The 10741-nt window shown below is 44.0% G+C and overlaps 1 protein-coding gene across 3 annotated transcripts in view; it reads left to right on the top strand.

The window, feature by feature from the left end:
• Nucleotides 1-8866: 8866 nt before the first annotated feature.
• Nucleotides 8867-10741, top strand: part of BRD3 (bromodomain containing 3) — a 38561-nt gene continuing 36686 nt past the window's right edge. For all 3 annotated transcript variants that reach the window (XM_081897818.1, XM_081897817.1, XM_081897816.1), the window contains exon 1: nt 8867-9070. The gene's annotated coding sequence lies outside the window, so the exon portion shown is untranslated. The remainder of the gene's footprint in view (nt 9071-10741) is intronic.

Here is a 10741-nt window from a genome sequence, read left to right as displayed (position 1 = left end):
GGGGATTAGAAGGGCGAGGAGAGCAGGCTGACCTGAGCGCGCCTGCTACGGAGAGCCGAGAGGAACCAAAAAAGGCAGGCGGCGTGGATGGGAACGCGGACGCTAAACGCCTTAAAGGGGAGCGACGTCTTTGTTCGCCGCCTGATATGTGCGAATGGGTTGGAAGCAGGCAAAAAAAAAAAAAAAAAGACACGTGTCGGTCCTTCTCAGGGCAGGGGCTGAATTAGAAGCGGCGAGGCTTGTATAACTGAGCAAGGCAGAAGAAGTTTTCCTTACCTTTATATATTGCATAAAGTATTAATTATTTTGCATCAGTGTTAGAGTTAAAATTTCACACCCACACCTAACCATTTGTATGCTATGAATGAGTGAGTGAATGAATAAATGAATAAATAAATGCATTCCTGCACCTCAAGATAATAGTTCATGTATGTGATGTAGTAGCAGACTATAGCCCAGAGATTGGGGTGGTGTGCATGCCACAATATTATCCTGCTTTGCAGACAATTATTGTCTTCCAGAATGACTCACATCAATTAAAGACATAGGGAGAGAAGCTTTTTTACACATGTATAGAACTTGAGCCTACGATGGAGGGGCTCATGGCTTTAGCATCCAAAGAGGGTCTTGCTTCTCCCATAGCCACAAACTGGTATACCCAGACAAAGATCAGGCTGTGTCTCCCACATGGCTTATTTGGTTCTAGCTTCTGGCTCACACAACCTCAGCCCAGGCTTTTGTCTTTCTAACTACCTCTGGCACAGAGCCACTTCCTTTGTTACCTTAATGACCCATACTTTGAGGGCCATTACATACCAAGAATTATGGTGCTGGAGGAGACTCTTGAGAGTCCCATGAACTGAAAGAAGATCAAACCTATCCATTCTTAAGGAAATCAGCCCTGAGTGCTCACTGGAAGCACAGATCTTGAAGGTGAGGCTCCAATACTTTGGCTACCTCATGAGAAGAGAAGACTCCCTGGAAAAGACCCTGATGCTGGGAAAGATGGAGGGCTCAAGGAGAAGGGGACGACAGAGGATGAGATGGTTGGACAGTGTTCTCGAAGCTACAAACATGAGTCTGACCAAACTGCGGGAGGCAGTGGAAGACAGAAGTGCCTGGCGTGCTCTGGTCCATGGGGTCACGAAGAGTCGGACACGACTAAACGACTAAACAACAACACATACCAAGAAACTTGACAGCAATTGAATCCTTGTTGGATCCAGGAATTAAGGGACTCAAGCATACAACCTACCCTCCCACAAACTCACATTAAGGTTGTTTGAGCTGTCCAGGGTTGCTTTTGCTATCTGTCAGAACATCAGATTTACGCAACCAAAGGAAATTTTAAGCCCTATCTTTTCTAAATTGTATGGCAACCTTATTTTGTTATATGCATGAAGAAGATCATGTTTATAATCCCCTTCAATCTTCTGGTAATATGTGGAAATATATATATATATATTTTTTGGAGTGAAGAATTTGATTTGATTTTCAAGCAACATACTGTAGTGATGTGTTGTGAGTAACGTTTTATATATATATCTGCAGAGACAAATAACAGACTGTGGATATTTCATCACATCCCTCCTGGCTGCTGTAGGAAAAGGGACGCTGGACTATATGGTTTACTCTGGTCAGGTAGTTCTGAAGTAACATACTACTGCTTGAAGCATTGCAGCGCTACAAAGGCAAAGTAGTTGTGGTTGTGCGAACAGAAATTGGTCAAATGGCAGGTGAAGATGACAACAAAGCCACATACACAACAGGCAACAGCTGTTTATCTCTCTTCATTCACTGTCCCAGACTTCTTGGGATCCTCCTGATTAGCCTCCCTGGTCCTTTTCTCGACAGGAACCCACATTTATGCAATTAAGTGTCTCATTAATTTTCCAGACACCTGCAGTTATTTACTCCAGGCACCACTAGACCTTGAGTTTTTTATGGCCCCCCTGGGAAACATCCCTCTCTCTGCTTTGGCATCAAGACTCAGAAAGGATGATCTGTATGTATGCTGTAACATCCCTGACCAATAATATCTTCCCTGGAAGATGGAGCAATCTTGTTTTCTGCTCCTCTGGAGGGGAGGACCTGTACCCATGGATTCAAATGATAAAAATGGAGATTCCGAGTAAACATTAGGAAGAACTTTTCTGATGGTAAGATTTCTTCTGGTGGGAAGAGCTGTTCAACCTTGTAATGGACTACCTTGGAAGGTGGTGCACTCCTCTTCACAGGTTTTTAAGCAGAGGTTGGATTGGCATCTGCCAGAGATTCTCTGGCTGTGATTCCTGCATTGCAGGGGGTTGGACTAGATGATTCTCTGGGAATCCCATCCAATGCTACAGTTCTATGAGTTTATGAATTCATCCTTCCCAAAACAAGTCATGAACCAAAATATAGCCGTCCTTCAAAAATTTACACTTCCCCATGTTTTGCAATGCAATTCTCTGGCTATGTCATGTGCCCGCCCTCCCCAGGTGCATGTATGTGTGTGTGTATATATATATATATATATATTTGCTTTCGTAGATTTTCACGGGTACAGGAATGCAGGTTTTGGTGTCCTCGGGTGTCTTCCCGTGTAAAAGTTGGGGTGTCTAGGCGACGTTTCGACGAGGTCTCACTCGTCATCTTCAGGCTGGTGCTTTCGGCTTCTTGTTACTGGAACAGAGCAGGATCTCAGTGTTTGAGTTCCTATAAATACTGTTGAGGGGGTGTGGTGTATAGCCTCCAATGTTCTGGGCAGAGAGGAAGTTCCCAGGCTAGTGTGCCTTTTCTTCTTTTGTTCCTTAATTACTTGAGGGATATCTTGAGTGATTTCTTGAGTGATATCCTGAGTACCACTTAGGTGGGTCATTAGGTGTGGATTAGTTGCTAAAGTCTTTGTGTCTTGACCTCTTGAACTTTGTGAAGAGTTTTTCTGAGAAGATGGCTGTACTGCACTTAGTTGTGCTCTGGCTTGGCTTCGTGTATAGGGGCGAGCTGTGGTTTTGTGGCCTGTGTCAGCCAGATCTGTGTAGGGATTGCAGGGGGGTGCAGCATCCGGAGGTGCCACCATGGTTTGGCTACTGGATGGTGTCTGTAATTTATCTGTGGAGAGGGTCTGGGTTTGGGTCTGGTGTGGTTGATTGGTGATAGCGTTCTGTGTGCCTCTGGATCTGGTGTCAGTTTTTGTGGGGAGGGCTAATTTCCAGATGTCTGGCAAGCGGGATGTGTCGTCACGCTTGTTCATGTTGTGAGGGTGTTTCTCTATCTCGATGGCTTCCATGATTATTCTCTTGTGGTGATGTTCCATCTCTGCCCAGAACATTGGAGGCTATACACCACACCCCCTCAACAGTATTTATAGGAACTCAAACACTGAGATCCTGCTCTGTTCCAGTAACAAGAAGCCGAAAGCACCAGCCTGAAGATGACGAGTGAGACCTCGTCGAAACGTCGCCTAGACACCCCAACTTTTACACGGGAAGACACCCGAGGACACCAAAAATATATATATATATATATATATATATATATATATATATATATATATATATATATCAATCAAAATCCACACAGTGAAAATAACATATTCAAATATTAAGGTAAATTACTTGCAAAAAATTGCACATTAGGTGTATGCCTGAACAGGCAGCTGATTTTTTGTGAAGACGGTTTTTAATGCAAGTTGATGTGGAAATGTGCAAACTGGAAAAATTAGGGAGAAGAACTGAAATTGAAAGGGCTATCCATCTACAGAGTAGCATAAGGAAGACGTTTACCTGGTCAGAGGAATTTCTCATACAATTTTTTAAAAATAGATAAATATCTACATAGAATAATAGAATTGCAGAGTACTGGCAAGCCAGATGTCCCCCTATCTTAGTTTTGTCTGGCTGGTTCTTCCTGTCTAAGGGCAGAACCTGACATTTGTCCCTATTAAAATTCATTTTGCTAGTTTGGGCCCAGTTCTCCAATCTGTTAGGATCATCTTGAATCCCGATTGTGTCTTCAGTGGCATGGGATACCCCTGGCACAACAAGCTGGCACTAACCCCACCCTGGCTAGCTCAGCCCAGCTTTTGACTTCACCATTCCAGCTAGGTAATCCAATTCAGCTGCAGGTGTTGCCGGGAACTGCTGAATCAGGGCTTCAGTCCTGTAAGGAGGCATTTAGTTTCATGGATGTCTGTATTATTATTATTTTTAATTAATGGTGTAATTTTTATGTTCTAAACATTGTACATTGTCTCATTGTTGTGGGATAACCAGCCTCCTATAACCAACATAGGTAAAGGTAAAGGGACCCCTGACCATTAGGTCCAGTCGTGGCCGACTCTGGGGTTGCGGCGCTCATCTCGCTTTATTAGCCAAGGGAGCCGGCGTACAGCTTCCGGGTCATGTGGCCACCATGATGAAGCCGCTTCTGGCGAACCAGAGCAGCGCACGGAAACGCCGTTTACCTTCCCGCCAGAGCGGTACCTATATATCTACTTGCACTTTGACGTGCTTTTGAACTGCTAGCTTGGCAGGACTGAGCAACAGGAGCTCTCCCCATCGTGAGGATTCGAACCGCTGACCTTCTGATCAGCAAGTCCTAGGCTCTGTGGTTTAACCCACAGTGCCACCCGTGTCCCATAACCAACATACTTAAGTCTAATTAATGCATAAATTGGTTAATACCACAGAGTAAGCTGTCCTGCCAGGCTTAGCTATGTCACTTCCTTTACCTTGGGAACAAACAGGTAAGCAGTCCTATTGTCCCCCACCCCCAGTCTACCTGAGAAACTCAGCTGATTTAAGCTGATTGCTCTAGCTCAACCACATGGCTCTCACCAGCCACTCTTGTGTTCTGACCTATACCAATAATTTAAGAACGTTTACCACTTTGTAACAAAGCTCAGTTTTGCAGTTTCTGCAACTTTTCTGACAGGTGTATGCAGTGCTATTCTTACAGAAAAAGAGGTGCTGGAATTCACCATGAACACCTCCTTCATTCTCTTAAGAGTGGCAATGGCGCCTAAATGAGAGGTGCCAGAACTGAGCACTTTCATCAAAATAAAATAAAGAATTCTAACTGTTGGCACACCCCTTAGCCATTTCTTGGAATCTTTCTTAGTCGCAAACAATTGAAATGTGCCCTTTGTTTTGCTTTCAGTTTTTAATGATAGTCTCTTCTCCCCCCCCCTTTTTATTTTTTACCATCAACCAAAATACAAACAGTGAAACCTCCCAGGCGGCTGATACATTGGGTATACATAATCAATAATAACATATTCAAATCAGCCATATGTACAATTTTATATATGTTAACACTCCTCCATCCACAAGGTTTATTTAACTTTTAACATTTTAATTGCCCCAAATTGTTCAAACCTACCCAAATAATTCACAATCTTCTGAAACCAATCCTCCTCTTTCTCACTGACCTTAAACCCTTTCATTCTGTGATCTTCACAGTTAGATATTCTAAAATTATAATATTATTCATTTTTTCCCCCATTGGTTCACCCCTAGCTCTTCTGTATTTTTCCAATTACTTGCTATAACCTGTCCGGCTGCAGTTACCATCAATTTTACCCATTTACATTCCACTTTTGTTTTTAACTCGGTGCTACTCAGACTAATAAGAACCATTAATTTAGATATTCCCACCTTCCTACCCACAATTCCCGATATTTCTGTTTCTAAAATTCATTAACTAACGGACAATCCCACCACATATGACTGTACATTCCCATCACTCCACATTTCCTCCAACAATTCTTACTTCCAGATTTTGTAATATGATATAACCTTACAGGTGTATAATACTATTTTTGTACCAACTTCAACCCCTGTTCCTGGATTATCCTAGAGGTCGCAACAAAGGGTGGTTGCCGAAAGATTCTTTCCCATTCTTCATCTAAAATCTGTTCCTGAATTTCTAACTTCCAATATTCTTTCAAACTTTCCTTTGGTGATTTCTCCTTGTCTAATAACACCTTATACAATTTTGAAACTATTTTGGCCCTATCTGTCTTATATCCTTTCACTAATTCTTTGAAGGGTGCAATAATTCTTCTACTACATTTTTTAACTTCTTCTGTGATAATCTCTTCTTAATCCAGAAGTTAACTCTCACTCCAGATGCAAATTTCAACCAGCGGACGTATCACCACAGTCATGATTTATAACAGTCTCAAAAGTACGGGTAATTAGAGAAAGGAAGGCTTTGTCGCTTTGAATAAACATTCACAAACCTTTTATTGATAATAATCAGCTAAATAGTTTGAGGATCTATACAACTGTGTAACATGCAGAAAACAGCATTTTTAGAGAAATCAAAGACTGGAACTGAGGGAAATCAGGGGGTTGGGGTGGGTGGGTGGGGGAATAAGGATGATATGTTTCTGGATAATATGTTTTGTTTTAATTTTGAATAAAAAAGTTATTTTTAAAAAATGAGAAAGGAAGGCTTCGCTGACCATCGCCAGAGTGGTGCATGCTCTAGTTATCTCCCACTTGGACTACTGCAATGTGCTCTATGTGGGGCTACCTTTGAAGGTGACCCGGAAACCGCAATTAATCCAGAATGTGGCAGCTAGACTGGTGACTGGGAGTGGCTGCCGGGACCACATAACACCGGTCCTGAGAGATCTGCATTGGCTCCCAGTACGTTTCCGAGCACAATTCAAATTGTTGGTGCTGACCTTTAAAGCCCTAAACGGCCTCGGTCCTGTATACCTGAAGGAGCGTCTCCACCCCCATCATTCAGCCCGGACACTGAGATCCAGTGCCGAGGGCCTTCTGGCAGTTCCCTCACTGCAAGAAGTGAGGTTACAGGGAACCAGACAGAGGGCCTTCTCGGTAGTGGCGCCCACTCTGTGGAACACCCTCCCTTCAGATGTGAAGGAAATAAGCAGCTATCCTATCTTTAAAAGACATCTGAAGGCAGCCCTGTTCAGGGAAGTTTTTAATATTTGATGCTGTGCTGTTTGATTGGGAGCCACCCAGAGTGGCTGGGGAAACTCAGCCAGATGGACGGGGTATAAATAATAAATTATTATTATTATTATTATTATTATTATTATTATTATTATTATTATTATATACCCTAAGGGCTGACATTAAGGACTATTATGTGTTTGGGCAAGAGGAAGGTTCCTTGGCTCTATGTCACTCACCCCCATTGGGTTCCCCGAAGCTTCTTGGTCTCCCAGCATGGAAAGCCACTTTTCCAGAGCATCAGAGCTTGATCTCTTGTTCCCTCTGCTTTTCCAGAGCAAATATGATCGCCAAGATTTATGGCTTGGCTATCATTAATCATGACATAATTATCTCTGTCAACAAGCTGTTGACAGGTGTCTAGTCCGCCATCTTTCTTTCCAAATGTCTGTAAGGAACTTTGAATGGGGAAATATTGGAACTCACTTAGAAGGGCATATTGCAAAGCCCTAACAGTTTATAATTCCATGCTTCACTTTGCTGCATATTTTGACTCTTTCAATCTTTGCTGGGGTTCTCTCACCAATAAGCACTTGCCCCAAACTTGGACCTCGGCACCCGGGAATTCACACACACACACAAACACCAACCAACAACTATTTCATAACATGGTGCTCTAGAATAATATAGCACTACAGAAATACTTTCATATAAAATGAGTTTTCTGAGAAATAAATGAAAATGGCTAGTCTTATTCAGGTAAGAGTGTGCAAACAGAACTGATTGCGTTGAGGAAAATAAAAATGACCTTTTCCTTTATATATTGATACAATAAAGCCCAAGAACACTTAACTCCATATACTTTGATGGGAATACTTTGTTATTTATTTTATTTAGTTAGTTTCATTTTAACAAACTTTTCTTTATTTTTCTTATGGATATGATTGTCTGTTTAGTTTTTGTTTGTTTCTGTATGATTGAAAGATCCAGCAAAATAGATCCACTTAATAAATAAATAAAACAAGCATGCAGCGTTCTGCATTTATATTTCTGGCCTATCAGGAATGCACATACGCTTTGGAAATCATACAAATGCAAATTGTTGTTGTTGTTAATAAAAAACATTAGTAATAACAACTGGTAATAATAATATAAATCAGTTTGTAAGTTTTTAGGAGAAAAATATACGTGCTATGTTCTGCATTTACAATATGTATGATCGAGCCAGGAATGCTGATTCCTTTGGACATGATTCAAATGCAAACCAGTAATAATAATATCAGTAATAATAGTACTATTAACAATATTTTCTACCAGCCTTAAGTCTTCAGGAATCAATAAATATTATGTGTTTTGGATTTAATATAGCGCCGGCCGGCCAGGAATATGCCAAATACCTTTGGAAATGATTCAAATGCAAATCCGTGACGATAATTAAGTCAGGAATAATAACAGCGCTACTACTACAAATTATTACCGGTTGGTAAGTCTTTAGGAAGCAAAAACGAGAAAGTCTGAAAGAGAAGAGCTGTATCACGCCCCTCGCGCCTTTTCCTAGTCTAAAAAAGCAAAATGAGGCGGGAGAGATGTATTTGCATGGAGGAAGACCCGGGCGGCAGACTTTCTCCTCTTGGAAATGCCTTCCCCCCTGGACACCCCCTCCTCAAAAAAGAAATAATGGGGAAACACATTTTTGCACCTCCCTCCACCCATGTTGCTCCTGTGTTTGTGTGTACACATACAGACGCATGTGAAACCTTCGCAAGCTTGATCCTCCTCCGCTTTCTGGTCCATACCGGGGGGGGGGGTGGGAGAGAGAAAAAAAGGAGGGCGCAAAGAAAGAAAGGAGCCTGTGCTCCAGGCTGGGATTTGTAGTCTTGGCCGGGGCGGAGCACCTTTCCCAAGCTGGGCCAACAAACTACGTTACCCAGCGGCCCCCGCGGCGGGGACGCATGAGCAGAGCGCCTGGCTAGCTCTGAAAAGACTCTCTCTCTGTAGCTCGTAGCACATCAATTCTTTACTTGCTTTGGAGAGAACTAGAAAAAAAAGGTGGTGGTAGTGGAAGGAGGGGGGAATCAGTCGAGCCCTACCGGCAGCAGCCAGAGGAGGTGGTGGTGGAGGAGGAGGAGGAGAAGGAAGAAAAAGCCCGGCCGGCCCGAGTAAGCAAGCTAGACGCGCTTCTGGGGGGGCTTCTTTGGTTTGGTGGTGGTGGTGAAGGAGAAGAAGAAGAAGAAGAAGAGAGCAGGCCGCGGAGGGCGGAGGCAAAATCGCGCACACAAAGGCTCCTTTCCCTTCTCCAAGCGCGCCGCTCCGGCGTTTCCTTTTTGCGCTTCCTCTGCTGGCAACAGTGTAACAAAAGGGCGAGCGCGCGGCTGCCCTGCCGCAGACGCAAGGAGGGCTCCGTGCGCCCTCGTTCTGCGCCGGACTCCCTCCCTCCTTGCCCGCCATCTTTCGAAGCGGGGAGAAGGGCGAGCGATCCCGCTTTCCTCCGGCCCGCGCTCGCACAAAGGAACGGCGGGCGGGGAGAAGCTCGCCTCTCCACCAGCCCAGGCCCCCCGTGCGCCCGCCGCTTGCCTTGCTGCCGCTGTTGCGCGCCTGGCTCCGCTCGGCTGGAAGCAGCGCCGCTTCCTCGTCCAGGCAGCTTCAGCGAGCGCCTTGGTTTGTCTCCTGTCGCGTCGCGCTCTGTTTCCTCGCTTTTCTCTTGGGGTGTGTTGCTTTTTTTTAATTTTCCTGTGTGGTAGTCACTTTAGAAAACTCAGAAAAGATTGCGGGGGGGGGGACTTTTCTCTTCTTCCTTAAAAACCCTGTTGCATATGGAGATCTCTTTTAGGGGCGATTGCAGTTGGTTGTTTGGTTGATTGGTTTGTTTATTGCATGTATATCCCATCTCTCCTCCAAGGAGCTCATGGTGGCTTACATACCCGTGACCCCATCTCCAAATTTTATCCCCAGCAGCAAACCTGTGAGATAGGTTGGGTTGAGACTGGTTGGCCACAAGGTCATGCCCACCCGGTGAGCTTTATGGCTGAGTGGGGAATTTGAACCCTGGTTTTCACATGCCCAAACCCAACACTCTAACCACTATGCCAGACTGGCTCTCAATATGGCTCCATTACTCCCCATCACCAGCTCTAACCACTATGCCAGACTGGCTCTCAATATGGCTCCATTACTCCCCATCACCAGCTTGGGCTCTGCACTCTCAATTCCGCAGTCAAAAGGTCCAAGGACCCGATTTTGGTCCCTGGAGTTAACTGGTGTGTCTATCTGATGTGTGTTGTACCTGCTGATTTAGACCTGTTTGCCTGGAAGGTAATCAGCTGATTTTATTGGGACCCCCAATGCTAACTATGTCTATATTATGGAAGTCTGTTCTCTTGGCTTCAGTGTGGCTTATTCCAATGGAATTGTGGTTAGGATTGCAGGCCAACTCCTTAAAAATAGAGACATGGACAGGGATGCTGCCTCAAGCACTCTGCCCATGTTCTGGAGCAGCATCAAGGAGACTTAAGACTTGTTGGATTTACTTGGTTGTTGTTTATGATCGCTTCCAAAACGAGAATTTCAAACTGAGGAGCAGGCCGCCTCTGAACATATTCAGATCCCAAGGATTTGTTTTCTGTACCAGAACTGAACTGATTTTGCAATCCTTTTGCATAAAAAAATCCACTCCTGGCTCTTCATTTCATTTCAGTAGCCTTTTTTGTGTGTGGGGATCCTTGTTTTGTTGCTATTGTAAAATAACTAGGAGTTGGAAACTCCTTGGTCTACTGAAGATTGCATGGATATCTAACAGTAGATCCCAATTAACTTTGGATCCTGTGGCTCAG

Source organism: Podarcis melisellensis, assembly GCF_964234715.1.
Source record: "Podarcis melisellensis genome assembly, chromosome: Z".
NCBI lineage: Eukaryota > Metazoa > Chordata > Lepidosauria > Squamata > Lacertidae > Podarcis > Podarcis melisellensis.
This window is presented reverse-complemented; position numbering and strand designations above follow the sequence as displayed.